Below are 18,314 nucleotides of genomic sequence, written 5' to 3'. Positions count from 1 at the left end.
AGATCCCCTAAAGTTCTGATCAGATGCAGACCTCTGCTGGCTTTGCACAGAGGCATGTGATACACCTCTTTGACAAGGTAACAGATTGTCATTCAGTCTTCCTTCTTTCTTTTATCATTGATACCTTCCTCCTTGTTGCACTCACCTTTCTTCCAAACAAAGAGATAGCAATGCTTACAAGCCTAATCCTTTAAGCAATGTTTCAGCATTCAGCATTCCAAGGGCACGCACTTTACTAAAACTTTACTTTGCTTCTGCAGCTCCCATATTGACATTACTTGCCAAGAGTCTAAATTCCAAAGTTATGAAGTTATTGTGGGTTTTTAAAGAAATGCTAAAACTGGGAAAACATTATTGCAATCATTAGACAGTGATTCCAGCACGCTCCGATAAGCTCATGGCCCACTAAGGCCTTAAACAGCAGTTTAGAAATTAGTCACTCTTACAAACGTATCGCACCTTTATAACTTTCATACTGAGGTTATTAAAAAGTAATGAATGGGCTCATGGGGTAGTTTTGTGGTATATTTATCGTACTGATTGTTGGTTATGCAACTACTGTGCCAACATGAAACCAACTGTAATATGACGGAAACGATATTCAATGTTTTCTGTTGAGACAGAGGAAATTCAAATGCGGAGCCTGGAAAAATAAAAAGAACCCGAATTGAAATGTACACCTTTAGAAGGAACAGTACCTATACATGCATCATTATCAAAACGAATTTTGAGTTATTTTACCCAAAATGTGGAGCCGGAAAAACAAACTGACAATGAAACAACGTTCCTCCTTCTGTAGCGCAAGGGAAGGTATGAACTTAGCGGCAGCTGCGATTAATATTCAGAAAATTGTAATACTACCTAAAGCTTCAGTCTGCCAAAGGCATAAGAGAGTAGCTGTAGGCAACAAACCACCTGAGCTTCCGCTACTGCCTCCGACTGGCTTCTATCTAACAATGACCTTGTCCAATCAGTATTGTAGCATTCAGTTAACAAGGGTATTTTTGAGAATTTCCGACCACATTATGTCTTCTTCACTCAATCAGCACGTTCTTTCAAGACACTCAAAAAAAGACACACTATAACTTCACCTTGTCACATACCAATCGTCACAGTCTTTCGCGCCTCTAGCGCCCAGTTCAACAATCATTATTGGTGTTCCCACTCCCATGACCTCCTCATCGGATTCCCTCACTACCACCTTGCAAAAATGCCCTTCATCTCTCCATATCCGCCCCGCACATTTGTATTATAGTACAGGTAATGGCTAAATTTACTAATCTACTTAGCTATTGGCTGATGAACATTTCAGGATACTATAGTTAATGGGAGGGCAGTCCATATAACCAGAACTGTCACGTGGGTCTGCAGGGATAAAACTGGCACTACCGGATCTATGAGGTGAGATGGGGCAATTCGGGCTATCGATGTCAAGGTGGTGTGCAAGGCAGAGAGAGCGGGAAGGGGGGTAGAGGCAGGGGATGGGGCCCGCAACATGCTCAGCAGCGTAGGATTAACACAGGAGAAGAATAAGGGAGGAGAGGGAAAGTGGAGAGAGGGAGGCAAGAGGAGACGAAGCGTAAATAAGAGAGAATAAGAGATGGAAGAAATGGACACAGATCAAAAGGGATGAAGAGAAGACAGTCCAGATCTGTGACCGGATTTAGAGATATAACGTATTTGAGCCTGACTTCTGTAATCTGTGACTCTAATCCTGTGAAGTCTGTGGCTGGGCACGCCCAAGCGCACCTACAGGAGGGGAAGGGAAATGAGCCAACGGGGAGAAAATTAGAACATAGCATTACCAGGGCAAGGATGGGGGAGGGATAGTGGGGAGGATCCTTACATACACCCGACGTACCCCCAGGAATCGGCGTTAAGAACAGAGGACATCTCTGATCTAGATATTATCAAAAAGAAAAGAAAGGGATCCCAAGGTGTGCTGTAAGTAGCAGGTGCATATTTGGGAACCCATGAAGATGGTAAATGGTAACCGGGGGGGAGAAGTAGTGGGGATAAAGAGGTGGATAATCGGGGACATAAAGGGGAAAGGTAGGGGTTGTGAGAGAGCCTTCAGGGCGTCAGCTGGTAATGATAATGGGAGGCATAGCCCAACCAGGGCAAACATGTGTGGTACTTATCCTTCTGCTGATGAACATTCTGGGTATCCATTAGAGGGCACTAGAAATACCTGCCGGTAGTCCCCGAGAAGAGGCCAGGTATGCTGTAAGTTAGCTGGAGGCAATGGTTTCAGAAGGGACCGGGACTTGTCTCTGTCTCTGAGAGGCCCCTGGGTGATGTGCAACACTGCTTGAAGGGCCAAGTCTCTCCCATCTTGAGATCATGGTTGTCGGTCTAGAAATCTGCTGCTTTTATGCATCTCAGGATGTATGCAGAAGTCACTAGTGTCAGACTCTGTGTGTAGGGGAGAGTCACGTGGCAAGAGGTGGGTGGTCGAAGAGGCCGCAGGAGCCTAAACCATAGATTGGGTGGAAAGTCAGTCTAAAAACGAGTGCAAGTCCGTATGATCCAAGAAGTCTCTAGATTTACCATCTATCATAATCCACATTCTGGCCAAATTTTATATTCATATGGCACAGTTGGGGTCTAAGTGCTATGAACGCCTTTCTTTTTTCATTCATCTCACGGGAGAAGTCCTCAGCAATGCGAATCTCCTGACCATCATGTCGGTATGGGCCAAAGGTCCTCGCAGACGGAAACAGTTGGCAAACTTTTTCATGACGTAGAAAGCATGCTATTATGGGACGGGTTTCTCCACAATATTGCTGTGTAGGGGGCCAATCCTATAGGCTCATTGGAATTCCAGAGTGGGAGAAAAAGTGAGGCCTGTGAGGATGGGAATTAAGTCATGAAGGAAGGCCCTCATATCTGCCCCCTCTGATTTTTCTTGTAGACCAAAGAAGCAGACATTGTCTCTATGGTTCTGGTCCTCTAGGTCTGTGAGTTTGTTTTGGAGGAATTGCAGTTCTGGTTCAAGATCCGGGAGGGCCGACATCCTATTTTCAACATTGTGCAGACAATGGTCCAAATCCGTGACCCTGAAAGCCAGCAATGTCCACTCGGATCGATTTAGAATCAGCTGAGAGGTCTGTGATTTTAGAGTCCATTGCCTTCAGGCAGCGGCCTACTGTGGAGATTTCATGTAGAACACACTCCATGCCAATGTCCAGGCAGGGGTTCTGTGGGTCTTCCATGGAAGTGAGATCTGTGGTAAGGGTGGATGAAAACATTGGCCGTGGTTGTGAGACAGCTTGTGAGAAAAGCAGTTGATGCGTAGACTTGCCTGCCGATTTGCCCGATGATTTGCCAGGGGACATTTCCTTAGTAATGCAAAGGTAATGAGAGTCACTGGAGTTGGTGGAGCGCAGAATCCGATGTCCAATGTCACTGGGGCCGCAGTTCCTATGTCGGGAGGGTCCAAGATCTGAACAATCAACACCGCTTCTACCGTACCCTGCTGTGACACAATTTTTACAGGTCCAGTTGTGTACTGGCTGGATAAGGTGTCCCTCTGGGACCAAGGGTCCCTTATATGCCTGAAAGGCTAACAGGCATGGTCTGAGATCTTGTTGACATAGACCATTATTCCAGGGGCCAGTAATGGAGAGATGAATGCTGGATGAGATTGGGTACCCTTAGACCCCCTAGAGGGCAGCAGAAGGTGCAGGCCAGATGTATCAAGCTTTTTTGCATTCACAAACAGTGCACATTGCAAAATGCGGCCACTGCAAATGCAAAAATGCCTTTCACAATGTATGAAAGGCATTGACTGTGCAATTGTAAGGAATCGCTAAAATAGCGATTCCTTAAAATTGCGACCCCATTTAGAGAATCGCAAATTGTGATTCTCAAAATTGGAAATCGTAAATAGAGAATTCCTATTTGCGATTTCCAAAGCACATGTATCAAGCACTTTCTAAATGCAAATTACCACAAATTAAAGTTTTGTGGTAACCATGTGCAAATTTAAAAAATACATTATAAATGCATTTTAAAAATTGACATGTAGCGCACACATGCCCCTAAGGAATGTGTGTGCTTCACATATCCGTAAAACATTTTTGGGGTGCGGCAGAGGAGGCCTCACGCCCCCAGCACCCTGGGATTTGCATTTCCTAATTTGCAAACTCCTAACTGGAATTCGCAATTTGGAAAATGCAAAACCATTTGCACCGATGGGCCTACAGGCCCATAGGTGCGAATAGGGTCGGGGTTCTCTATTTGCTCTGAAAGCACTGAGGGTGTTGTCCATGTTAGCAGGGCTGGCAGAGGTGGCCAGGAGGCGTCAGGTTTGCAGCCTTGTCTCAAAAGGTAACTTGTGGCTCCTCCAATAACCCAGGGCCCGAGAGTACAACAGCCGTGCCTTTGTCCTCTGTGCCATGATTCTGGTAATACATGCTGCAGAATGTGCCGCAAATGTCAGGCGTAGACTTGTCTGTAATCGAGGGCAGTGTCAGGTTCTAGTCCTAATGTGGAATTAGAACAGATTGAGCCCACGTCTGCACTCTCTTTTGCCAGTGGCTGTCCCCCTCTTTATCCAGGTCTATGTGGTAGCCGCCTATGAGGGCTCACCCCGTGGCCCCGCTGTATAATGCCATGGTGTCGTATGTGATGTAATCGCGCCTGCGGCTGCTTCCTTCGCTGTAGGCTGTGACTTCCACTTGTGTCCTAAAGGTCTCAGTATACACATGGGGCCTCTGCCGCAAGGCACCCCTGTACGGCTTCAGGTGATTGCAGTTTTTTTTTGAGCGAGCCCGCAGTTACTATCCTTTGTGCTATGGACCACGGGCTCTACAAATGTCCCAGAAGATGAGGCAGTCGCACGTGGGTCCTCACATCCCGGTCCCCGCTATGCGCTGCCAGGGCTGTGTGTTCCTCGTGGCTTTGTTTATGAAGTGCAAGACCACAGCACCATCTCATTAGGGCTCGCTGTCTCCTACGTCCACTTGTGCGACGCAGCGTTCTTGCTTGGGACCCTCCCGGCGAGTCCCCACAGGCCGCTGCAGAAGTCTCATCCACTTTCAAATTGAGCCTGTGGTTGTCACTCCATCTGCAGCCTGCGGGCTCGAATGGTGCGTCGTAGGCCCATCAAGGGGGTTCTCCAGCCACTTGGCCAAGCTCCGGGTGGTTAGGGGGAGCAGGAAGATGGGTAACAGTCCCCCTGTGCCCCGTTGGCTCTTCTACCTCCCTCGAGGTCTCACCCGGCCGTGGAGCCCAACGCCTAAGTAGCCAACATTCTCATGGGAAGACCACCTCAATAAGATATTGTTAGACTTTGCATCCTTGGCGGTGTCTACCCTAAGCTTTATTGCCTTTTTTCCAGGTTGTTGATGTATGTTGGACTCTGTTTTTGCTGTTTTTGTTACTCTGGCACTTTGCCACTGCTATCCAGTGCTAAAGTGCAAGTGCTCCCATGTAAACTGTATGAGATAATGGGGGTCATTCTGACCCTGGCGGTAATTACCGCCATGGCGGAGGTCGGCGGTAGCACCGCCAACAGGCTGGCGGTGCACCGCTGGGCATTCTGACCGCGGCGGTTCAGCCGCGGCCAGAAACGGAAAGTCGGCGGTGTCCCGCCGACTTTCCGCTGCCCTTGAGAATCCTCCATGGCGGCAGAGCGCGCTCCGCCGCCATGGGGATTCTGACACCCCCTACCGCCATCCAGTTCCTGGCGGTTCTCCCGCCGGGAACAGGATGGCGGTAGGGGGTGCCGCGGGGCCCCTGGGGGCCCCTGCAGTGCCCATGCCAATGGCATGGGCACTGCAGGGGCCCCCGTAAGAGGGCCCTAAAAAGAATTTCAGTGTCTGCCTAGCAGACACTGAAATTCGCGACGGGTGCAACTGCACCCGTCGCACCTTCCCACACCGCCAGCTCAATTCTGAGCCGGCGTCCTCGTGGGAAGGGTGTTTCCCGCTGGGCTGGCGGGCGGACTTTCGGCAGTCGCCCGCCAGCCCAGTGGGAAAGCCAGAATGACCGCCGCAGTCTTTTGACCGCAGAGCGGTCTTTCGGCGCGAACCGCGTGGCGGGCGGCGACCGCCGTCCGCCGCGGTCAGAATCACCCCCTATGACTTTCCATTATTGGCATATGTGATTTACTAGTAAGTCCCTAGTACAGTGCACTAAAGGTGCCCAGGGCCTGTAAATCAAATGCTACTAGTGGGCCTGCAGCACTGGTTGTGCCACCCACATAAGTAGCCCTGTAAACATGGCTCAGACCTGCCACTGCAGTGTCTGTGTGTGCAGTCGTAAACTGCCAATCCGACGTGGCAAGTGTACCCACTTGCCAGGTCTAAACCTTCCCTTTTTACAAATTAAAGGCACCCCTAAGTTGGACCCTAGGTAGCCCCAAGGGCAGGGTGCAGTGTATGTTAAAGGTGGGACATGTACTTATGTGCTTTACATGTCCTAACATCGAAATACTGCCAAATTCGTTTTTCACTGTTGCAAGGCCTATCTCTCTCATTGGTTAACATGGGGGCTGCCTTTAAATATTATTAAAGCGCAGATTCCCTTTGGGAGCAGATAGACGTAGAGTTTGAGGTCTCTTAACTTACAATTTAAAAATACATCTTTAAGTGAAGTTGGCTTTCAGGTTGTGTGTTTGAAAATGCCACTTTTAGAAAGTAGGCTTTTTCTTGCTTAAACCATTCTGTGGCTCTGCTTGTTTGTGGATTCCCTGTCTGGGTCAGTTTGACAGTTGGGCTGTTTGTACCTTTCTCTAGACAGTGACACAAAGGGAGCTGGGGTGTAGCCTGCATATCCTGATGAGCCATCTGCGCTAGGATTGAGGGGAGAGTGGTCACTCAAACATGACAGATCTGTGCCTGCCCTCACACAATGCAGTTTCCAACCCCCTTGTGTGTGTCGGGGGCCTGGGCAAGGCAGGATCTTAAAAACAACAGAAATTTCTCTTTTAAGTAGGCCTGCTTCAAAGGCAGAAAGGGGTATAAGAGGAGCACCCAAAACCCCTGAAAATTAGATAATTTCTGGAATCAAGAGGAACCTCTGCCAAGGAGAAGAGCTTAGGAGCAAGGCTACCCCTGCCTGTGACTGTGCTTTATTGTGCTATCCTGCAGTTGCTGCTTCTGCCTGTGAAAGATGGCAAAGACTGGACTTTGTTGCATATTCCTGCTTGAGAAGAATTTCCAAGGGCTTAGACTGAGCATGCCTCCTGTTGTTGAAGGCTCAGGGTCATTAAAGACTTCCCCTGCCAGCACCTGGACTCTCTGCTGAGGCCCCTGCCCTGTCAAGTGGTGCACTATTCAGTTCCTGGGCCCTTGAAAGGTGAAATTGGCAGACAAGAGCTGAAAATCCATGCACAGAGCACTGGGTGGGGAAATATTTGATGCACTTTCCGTGACGCAGCTGATAAACGATGCACCGCAGTAAGATCAATGCAACGCAGCTGGGGAAACGACACACAACACCTACTAATGGAGGCTGATAACAACGCAAACCCCACGTAGTGCGGTTTTGTGATACCGTGTGACGGGATTTTAAATGCAACATTGCTGGGTGTGAAAAATCAATGCAAAACCTGCCCGGACCTGAGAAGCCTGTACGGATCGACACATCGCTGTCTTGCAGGTGAGAAGAAATGTCGCAGATCGACCCGGCCGAATGAGGAATGATGCACAGTTTCGCTTGCGATTGAGAAATTGACGCATCGCTGACCTTTTCTGACGCACACTCACCCATGAGGCTTTATTTTGACACTACCCAGGTACTTTTGTGAAATAACAGCATTCTCATTGTTTTCTAAGGATTAAGGGCCAGATGTAGCAATGTCAGAATTTGCGATTCTGAAATTTCGAGTCGGTGCGACTTGCAATTTCCGAATCGCAAATCCTGATGCAGAACGGTTTCTCAGACACGGTCTGCGAATCGCTATGGGGTCTCAAAGACCCACCTCATTAAGATTAATGAGGTGGGTCGCATTTTGCGACCCCAAAGCGATTCCCTGCACTCACAGGGATGGTGGCCTGCTGGAGACAGCAGACCTCCATGTCTGTGACTGTTTTTTAAATGAAGCAGTTTTTTAAAAATATTTTGCAGCCCGTTTTTTTTAAAGGAAAACGAGTTGCAGAATAAAAAAAATAACAAAACCATTTGGTTTAGTTTTTTCAGGACCACTGCCTGCTCTGAAAAATCCTTTTTTGCAACATTCACAAAGGGGAAGGTGTCCCATGGAACCCCTTCCCTTTTGTGAATTGGTTACTGCGAATTGCTTTGCGACCGCATTCGTGGTCACAAAGCAATTTAGCATAGCGATGTGAGTCGCAAATAGGAAGGGGACGCCCCTTCCTATTTGCGAGTCACATTCACAATTTGCGAGTCAGTACCGACTCGCAAATTGTGAATGTGCATCGTGATGGGCATTTTGCATGGCGCAAACTGTGATTTTCGCAGTTTGCACCATGCACAATGCTTGCTACATCTGGCCCTAAGACTCTTATTCTTTCGAAAATTCATAACTTGACTTGTGTATGTTGGATGTTTGTCATTTTGGTCTTGTTTTGTTTAGATAAATATTATCTAATTTTCTAAACCAGTGTTGTGGAATTTTGTAGTGTTTTCACTGAGTTACTCTGTGTGTTGTTTCAAATACTTTACGAATTGCTTCTGAAGTTAAGCCTGCCTGCTCGTGCCAAGCTACAAATGGGTTGAGCGGTGGTTAACTAAGGATGATTCTCCTTTACTCTGACTAGGATGAGGGTCCTTGCTTGGACAGGGGTCACCTGATTGCCAACCAAAGACCCCATTTATAACATTGGTGATCGGCGGTGAGGATTCGACTTGTATTTGTACTTGACATACAGTGATTAAGTGTACACTACTGTTTTCAGTGCAGACCATTCCATGACCACATACAGCTTGTTTTTGTTATTTTCTCTTTTGGACTGTTTTTCCTACGTCCATATTTTTGCTGATCTTTTGATTGATTTTTTAACTTCATTGGGAACTCTTTTTTTTCTGCCTTGGAACTTGCACTTTTGTTGATTCTTTATCATGTATAAATCTAGAGATGCATCAGCTAGAACTGCTTTTGATTTAGGGAAACTGGAAAGCTATACAGTTGCCCAGTTGAGGCAGTTCTGCAAAAACCTTCCTTTTCACATTAAGGGCTTCACCAGGAAGGAGGAGCTGCAGAAGGCACTTAGGGCCTGATGACAGCCAAGGAAGCTTAGGGGCACACAGAGAAGGAGGAGGAGGGTGAGGAGGTGCAATCCATACACAAATGCTTAGTGAGTGGGCCTGTTATGTCCAGGGAGAAAGCCTCCAGGGCAGGTAGCAGTGTGTCATCCAAGGATCTGACTCCTGTAGAGTTACAGGACAGACAGGCAAACAGGGCTCACTTGCTGGGGTTGGGAAACTTTAGGATACAAAGGGAGATGAAAGAGAGGAGGATGGCCATAGAGGAGAAGATACTGCTGGCTCAAGAGCTCAGCTTGAGGGAGCTGGATCAGAGGAGCCAGTTCCTGTAGGGATGGTGGCAGCAATATCACAGTGCAGCCTGAGAGGAGGGTGCACATTCCTAAAGACCTTGTGAAGGATTACAAAAGAGAGAATGACATATTCTTGTGGTTCAAGGGTTATGAGTCTGCTCTTCATATGAATATGGTCCTGGAAGCTCATTGGGGACGGGTCTGTGTAAGTACCTTGAGGTAGAGGGAGGTATACTTTGACATCCTTTGGGTATCCTCAGGGGCTCACCTGCTCTATCATGAAGGATGCCCTACTGACAAGGCATGGTGGTCTCACCCTGAGCAGTATAAGGACACGTTTAGGTCCTATAAGAAAAAGGAATCCCAAACATGGCTGGAATGTGTTGATTCTTTTTGCAGGTCACTGGAAAGTTGGGTGAAGAGGAGTAAGGTGACAGCATATGAGGGGCTTTACAATTTAATTGCTTTGGAACACTTGTACAGTTTATGTTTTCCAGAGCTGTGCTAGCACCTAATTGATAGCAAGCTGACTGACCCCAGGAAGCTTGCGCAGGAGGCAGACGGCTGGGAGAGCACCAGGGTCCGGAAGAGTTATGGGGGAGTCCACGCAAAGGGTGGGCAGGGTCCCTCCCAGAAAAAATAGGGGGACTAAGGGTAAGCAGGTGGAGTTCTCTAAAGGGCCACCCCCTAGTTCCCAGGGTAAGGATTCCCAGCCCCCCAGTGAAAAGAAGCCATGGTTCTCCAAAGTGAAACCTGTGGAAGGGGGTACTCCACGTAAGTGTTATGCATGTGACCAGCTAGGTCATGTGAGGGGGGATCCTAAATGCCCCAGGAGTACACTGGCACCCATTGGTGCTCAGTCCAGGGTTTGGCAAGTGGAGTGCTAAAGGAGGAGTGGGTTCCAAGTGGGTGGGAGCCAGCTGAGATGACCCTTCTCTCACTAGGGGACAGTGAGATGGTCCAGAGAACCCTAGTGCCTGAGAACACTAAAAAGGTGGTCATTAATGGACAGAGAGTGGAGGCTCTCAGAGACACAGGAGACAGTGTGACTACAGTGTGGAGTCACCTGATGTCTGAAGAGCAGATAGATCCCCGTGTACTTTACCAAGGAGTTGCAGTGGACAACTCGGAGCGCCTGTGCAGGGTGAGGCAGGTTTTCATTGAATGGGGAGGTCTCAGGATCCTTGAAGGTAGCTGTGAGTCCAACCATGCCTGTGGATTTTTTGCTTGGCAATGACCTGGAGGATTCCCATTTGGAGGAGGTGGAACAGAGGTCATAATTGGAGATGTTGTATCTGCCTGGGTGGGTATGGGTATCCACCAGGTCAATGGCAGCCCTTCAGGGTGGTCAGGAGCCCCTGATGCCTGAAACAGTAGCCCAGGGGTCCGCTAGAAAGAGGAAGGGCCAGGGGTGCTGGAAACTGGCCCCAGAAGTTCCCATGGTCCAGGAGGAGGCGGAGCCTGAGGGTGATCACCCAGAGCCTACAGGGGAACAGGTGGCTGAACTCAGGTAGATCACTGAGCTGTCACAGTGGCAGCAGGAAGGGGGGGGCACCAAGGAGGCATTCTATGAGGCACAGAGGACATGCTCTACTCTAGTGGGTTTGCAGCAGCAGGCTTCAGACCAGGCGGCTGGCAAGGAGCCAGGATCTCACCTGATTTATTGGAAGGACGGCCTCCTGTATAATGAGCCTGAGGTTGCTGAGCCTGGGTCAGCCCGGGTGCTGGTGGTACCCCAGTGGTTCAGAGCCTTTCTACTGGGTCTGGCTCATGATCTGCCTTTAGCTGAACATTTGGGGCAAGGACAAAACATTTGAACAGCTTGTCACCCACTTTTACTGGCCCCTAATGCACAGGCACCTAGATGCTCATGCAGGTCTTGCCAGACTTGTCAGGCAAGTGGCTAGAGTGGGGGTAAATATAAGGCTCCCCTCCAACATTTGCCAGTGGTTAGTACCCCCTTTGAAAGGGTCTGTATTGACATTGTGGGGCCTCTGGATCCCAAGACAGCCATGGGAAACAGGTTCACCCTGGTCTTGGTGGACTATGCCACCCGGTACCCAGAATCCATTCCTCTGAGGTCAATCACTTCCCCTGTGGTGGATTGTGCATTGATGGGGGTTTTTACTTGCATGGGATTCCCCATGGAAGTGGTATCTGATAGGGGTACCAACTTCATATCTACTTATATGAAGTATCTATGGCAGGAGTGTGGGATAACATATAAGTTCCCCACTCCTTACCTCCCCCAAAGCAATGGTCTGGTTGAAAGATTCAACGACACCGTAAAAGGCATGATCATGGGCCTGTCAGAGCTCTTGAAGCAGAAGTGGGATGTCCTCTTGCCATGCCGTCTGTTCGCCTGTAGGAAGGTGCCTCAAAAAGGCCTTGGATTTATTCCTTTTGAGTTACTGTATGGCCACCTGCCAGGGGACCTTTGAGTCTGGTGAAGGGGGGCTTAGAGAATGCCCCCAATAAACCTCCCCAGGATGTATTTAGTTACATGCTGGCCTTCAGAAACCAGACTTCCTGCTTCAGAGCTCTTGCACATGAGAACCTGGAAGCAAGCCAGGCAGACATGAAACAGTGGTCTGACCAGAATGCCACTCTGGTTGAGTTTCAGCCTGGTCAAAAAGTGTGGGTGATGGCGCCAGAGGAGCCCAGGGCACTCCAGGACAAGTGGACTGGGCCATTTGAGGTGGTGGAGTGCAACAGCAAAGTCACCTACCTAGTGGACTTGCGGACTCCCAGGACCCCTTAAGAGTCCTGCATGTGAACCGTCTCAAACCACACTTTGAGCGGACTGAATTGTTCATGCTCCTAGCAACGGCCCTATGGACTTAGTCCCAAAGGCTGCGGCTCCTGAAGAACTCTGGTTCTGTATGGACTACCGGAGTCTCAATGCAGTCACTAAAACTGATGCGCACCCCATCCCCGAGCTGAGGAGCTCAATGATCGGTTGGGAGCTGTCAAATACCTCAGCACGTTTGATTTGATGTCTGGGTATGGGCAGATTGCCTTAACTGAGGGGGCCAAGGAGAGGTCAGCATTTTCTACCCCTTATGGACACTTCAAGTTTTAAGTGATACCATTTGGGATGAAAAATGCCCCTGCCACATTCCAGAGATTGGTCAACCAGGTGCTGACAGATCTGGATGACTTCAGCACAGCATACCTGGTTGACATTGCAGTGTTCAGTACCACTTGGGAAGAACACTTGCAGCACCTCTGCATAGTGTTGGAGGCCCTGCAAAAGGCAGGCCTCACTATTAAGGTAAGCAAGTGTCAAATAGGGCAGGGTTCAGTGGTGTATTTCGGACCCCAGGTAGGGAGTGGCCAGGTGGCACCCCTACAGACAAATATTGAACCATCTGGCTTGGGAGCCTCCTAAAACTCATGCTGAGGTGAGAGCCTTTTAAGGCTCACTGGCCATTTTAGGAGGTTTCTCAAGGAATATGGCACAATTGTTGCATCCTTGAATGAGTTGACTTCCAAGAAGCAACCAAAGAAGTTGATCTGGACATAGGCTTGCCAGACTGCTTTTGATGCCCTGAAGGCTGCCATGTGCACAGCACCTGTGCTGAAGGCACCTTACTATTCCAAGGAATTTGTTGTGCAGATGCCTCAGAGCATGCTATAGGAGCAGTACTCTCACAGCTTAATAAAGAGGGCCTAGATCAACCTGTCACCTTCATTAGCAGGTTACTTCCCTGGGAACGTAGGTGAAGTGCAATTGAGTGTGAGGCTTTTGCTGTGGTCTGGGTGCTGAAGAAGCTAGGACCCTGCTTGTTTGGGACTCACTTCTGGGTTAAGACCGACCACAGACCCCTCAGATGGTTAATGCAGATGAGGGGTAAGAATCCAAAATTGTTGTGGAGGTCCATTTCCCTACAGGGGATGTACTTTACAGTGGAACACCACCCTGGTACAGAACACGTCAATGTTGATGGTCTGGCCGAATTCCTCCGCCTTAGTGAGGAAAACTCCCATGAGGTTGGGTAGTTGCTCCCCACTTTCAGCTGGGGGGGCATGTGTTAGACTTAGCATTCTTGGCGTGGTGTCCCCTAACTTTTTTTGCCTCTGTTTCCCAGGTTGTTGATGTATGCTGAACTCTGTCTTTGCTGTTTTTCTTACTCTGTTTTTTTTTTACCACTGCTGACCAGTGCTAAAGTGCGAGTGCTCCTATGTAAAATGTATGTGTAATTGACTTTCTATGATTGGCATTTTTGATTTACTGTTAAGTACCTAGAACAGTACACCCTAAGGTGAACAGGGCCTGTAAATCATATGCTACTAGTGGTTGTGCAGCACTGGTTATGTGTCCCACATAAGTAGCCCTGAAAACATGGCTTAGACCTGCCACTGCAGTGTCTGTGTGTGCAATTTTAAACTGTAGGCCTACTTCAAAGGCAGAAAGGGGTATAAGAAAATTAGATCACTTCTGTAATCAAGAGGAACCTCTGCCAAGGAGAAGAGCTGAAGAGCTGAGGTGAAGTGCTGCCCCTGCCTGTGAAAGTGCTTTGTTGGGCTATCCTGCAGTTGCTGCTTCTGCCTGTGAAAGGGGACAAATACTGGATTTTGTGGCATATTCTTGCTTGAGAAGAATCTCTAAGGGCTTAGACTGAGCTTGCCTCCTGTTGTTGAACTCCCAGGGCCATCAAAGACTTCCCCTGCCAGCACCTGGACTCTCTGCTGAGACTCCGTCCCTGCCAAGTGCTGCCCTATCCAGTTCCTGGGCCCTTGAAAAGTGAAGTTGGCAGACAAGAGCTGAAAATCCATGCAAAGACTGCCGTGTGGGGACATTTTCGATACACCTTCTGTGACACAGCTAATAAACAAAGTGCTGCCAGCTCCACCTGCATTGCAGCTTCGCTGCTGGAAAATCAACGCTATGCAGCTGTTTAAATGACACGTAACACCCGCTAACGGAGGCTGATAATGATGCAAACCCCACTCAGTGCAGTTTTGTGATACCGTGCAACCGAATTTTCAATGCAACATCGCTGGGCATGGAAAATCAACGCAAAGCCTGCCCAGACCCGAGGTGCCTGTCCAGATCGACCCGATGCTCTCTTGTGGGAGAGAAGAAACAATGCACGCCGACCCAACCGGAGGAGCAATGACGCACTGTCTTACTTGCATGTGAGTAATCAACGTATTGCTGGCCTTTTCCAACGCACACTTACACATGCAGCTTTATTTTGACGCTACCCAGGTACTTTAGTAAAATAACAGCATTCTCACTGTTTTCTAAAGATTAAGACCCTCATTATGACATTGGTGGTAAATGCCATGCTGACAGCCGCCAACTTACCCCCACGCTGGCAAATATCCATTCACCATACTATGACACACACACACACCGATCCAACAGAATACAGCCACATACACAAATCCGCCAGCCCAAAGGTCACTGATAAACTGCCGGTTATAAAATCCACGCCAACAGAACAACGCCCGTCACATTATGACCCACGAATCACCACGGCAGACATTCAACGGCGGTAAACCATTGGCAGTACATACTGCCGCGCTCACAATGAACACCCACAGACAAAACAATACCACATTGGCCAATTCAAACAACACACACCTGACACCCATACACATACCACACCCACACACCCACACCATTATAAGACACACACCCACATTACCCACAATCCTTTACCAACAACTATTGCCCCATGAGACTGAGAAAAAGAGCACAGAGACAACTAGACACACACACCTTTCACAACCTACACCCCTCACGCACTTCACATCACACACCCCAACACACTACCCAACACACCCTCACCAACACACATCACATAACACCCATGGCACCACAAAGGCACCCCCGTTTCACTGAGGAGGAGTTAAGAGTCACGGTGGAGGAAATCGTCATGGTAGAGCCATACCTCTTTGGAGCACAGGTGCAGCAGACATCAATAGCAAGGAAGATGGAGCTATGGCGGAGAATCATGGGCAGGGTCAACGCCATGGGACAGCACCCAAGAACAAGGGACGACATCAGGAAGAGGTGGAACAACCTACGTGGGAAGGTACGTTCCATTGCAGCAAGATACCAGCTCGCTATACCGAGGACTGGTGGTGGATGCCCACCTCCTCCCCCACAACTCACAGCATGGGAGGAGCAAGTGCTGGCAATACTGCATCGTGAGGGTCTGGCCGGAGTTGGAGGAGGACTGGATACTGGTAAGTCAACTTTTAACAATTATCACCCCCCATACCTGCATGCCATCACACACCCTCACTCCCATCACTCCACTCCTTCCCACACACTCCACCATCACATAACACTAATCCCACTGCCAAGCCCTGCATGCTGTACCAATGCATGGACACCCCTCCCAGCCCTGCATGGACACTCATCACCAAAGCATGCACAGCATAGGTAAACTATCATAACCACTATGCACCAACATACACAAACAAAAGCTGGCAGGGGAACAACAACCATAGAGAGGAAGCTACAGAAGTATAAATGTCAGACACTTGAAGCGTAATACATCATTTACATCCACACAGGTACCCCAGCCAGTGTCACTGGAGAGGAGGTGCCACCACTATCCAGTCCACCAACAGAAGAGGCCCACAGTGATGACAGTAACTCTGGACTTCAGGATCTGGATGATATTCCTGGCCCATCAGGGACCACTAGACAGCTGGTCACCCAAGTCCAGTCACAGACTACCACAGAACCTCCCCATCAGGATCCAACACCACAGCACCCACCCAGTGTACCCACAGCTCTTTCCCCAGGTCCTGGGGTCAGTGGCAGTGGGCACACCGTTGAGGGGACAGAGGCACAGGCCAACAGGGACACTGGGAAGACTGCTGAATGCCAGGGTGAGGACATGACCAGGGAACCAACTCTCCTGGAGGCAATCTCTGAGATCCTGGGAGCCTACCAACATCCCCAGGACACGATGGTCCAGATCCTAGACACCATGCAGGAGAGCAGGCGGCTGCAGGAGGGACAGTATCAGGGGATTAGGGAGGACTTGCAGGCCATTAACAGCACCCTGGTCTCCATAGCAGGGGTGCTGGCAGACATGGACAGCATCATGAGGGAGGCAGTGTCACACCAGCAGGCCCCTACCACTAGCACTAGCCAGTCATCTGTACAGTCCTCTACTTCCGCTGCCACTAGTGGCCAGGAGGCCCCGCCACAGGACCAATAGGCCACCAGCAACCCTCCCCCTGCAGAAGGTGAACCACTGCGCAAACCTTCCCTGTGAACCAGATAGAAACCAGAGAAACTTGCCAAGTCCAACACCAGGAAATGAGACAGTCTTGATTGCCCCCCTTGTGTCCCACTCAGTCACCTTATCCACCTTGAACTGCCATTGCTCCCCTTCCTATGTCCCCATGGACACTGCACCAATGCCACAAACAGACCAGAACAATACCCTGGACTTTCATCCATCATCACCCCATTCCATTGCACTTTCCCACCTATATTTTAGCACTACAATAAACACCTGTGGATATAAATTGACTAATAGTATTTCATGTATTGCAAATTTGTATTGATTGAAACAGCTACAACAGTTGCAAATTAACTGCACATAGAATGAGAGATTCCCTGTCTAAGGCCAGCTGCTGCAGTTTTAGCCTCAGCCTGGCCTCTTCCAACCACAGCTTTCTGAGTTCCCTTTCCATAATGTTATCCTCAGGGTGGGAGGCTTGGGAATTGTGAGACACAGAAGAAATGTGGGAATTGGCAGAGTGAGACATGTCCCTAACTGGCTGGACTCTAGTAACCTGGCCTTTAGGAGTGAAAGGTGCCCTACTAGTGTGTGACCCCCTCCCACTACCACTGTCACTAGATGGCCTGTTAGCTGGCAGGTCCTTGGAAGAACCCTCCCCAAGCGGTAGCTGCAGTGAAAACCCCAGAGAGTTAGTTTGGCAGTACCTGGGGTCCATGCTGGAGCCTTGAGGATGCATGGAATTGGCACCCCAATACCAGATTTGGCATGGGGAGACAATTCCATGATCTTAGACATGTTACATGGCCATATTTGGAGTTACCAGTGTGAAGCTACATATAGGTATTGACCTATATGTGGTGCACACGTATAATGGTGTGCCCGCACTCACAAAGTCTGGGGAAATTGCCCTGAACAATGTTGGCTAGTGCCTGGGTGCCCTCACACTTAGTAACATTGCACCTAACCTTCACTATGTGAGGTTTAGACATATAGGTGACTTATAAGTTACTTAAGTGCAGTGTAAAATGGCTGTGAAATAATGTAGACATTATTTCACTCAGGCTGCAGTGGCAGTCCTGTGTAAGAATTGTCTGAGCTCCCTATGGGTGGCAAAAGAAATGCTGCAGCCCATAGGGATCTCCTAGAACCCCAATACCCTGGGTACCTAGGTACCATATACTAGGGAATTATAAGGGTGTTCCAGTGTGCCAATGTGAATTGGTAAAATTAGTCACTAGTCTGCAGTGACAATTTTAAAAGCAGATAGAGCATAAACACTGAGGTTCTGATTAGCACAGCCTCAGTGATACAGTTAGGCACCACACAGGGAACACATATAGGCCAGAATCGTATTAGCACTGGGGTCCTGGCTAGCAGGATCCCAGTGACACAGGCAAAAACAAAGATACATACAGTAAAAATGGGGGTAACATGCCAGGCAATATGGTACTTTCCTACACAGCCTTCTTATGCACATGTTGTGCAGGATGGCACATGTTAGAATGATCTGACAGACCATTTCAGGGGAATATAGGAGGCTACCACCAGTGATTTCGAGGCACCTGAATCTCGACTTGAGGATGCCGAAGGCCCTCTCGACTATGCTGCGTGTCCTCCTATGTGCGTC

This window comes from Pleurodeles waltl, chromosome 8, assembly GCF_031143425.1.
Source record: "Pleurodeles waltl isolate 20211129_DDA chromosome 8, aPleWal1.hap1.20221129, whole genome shotgun sequence".
Classification (NCBI taxonomy): domain Eukaryota; kingdom Metazoa; phylum Chordata; class Amphibia; order Caudata; family Salamandridae; genus Pleurodeles; species Pleurodeles waltl.
The sequence above is the reverse complement of the archived record's forward strand: the minus strand, read 5'-3'. Positions refer to the sequence as shown.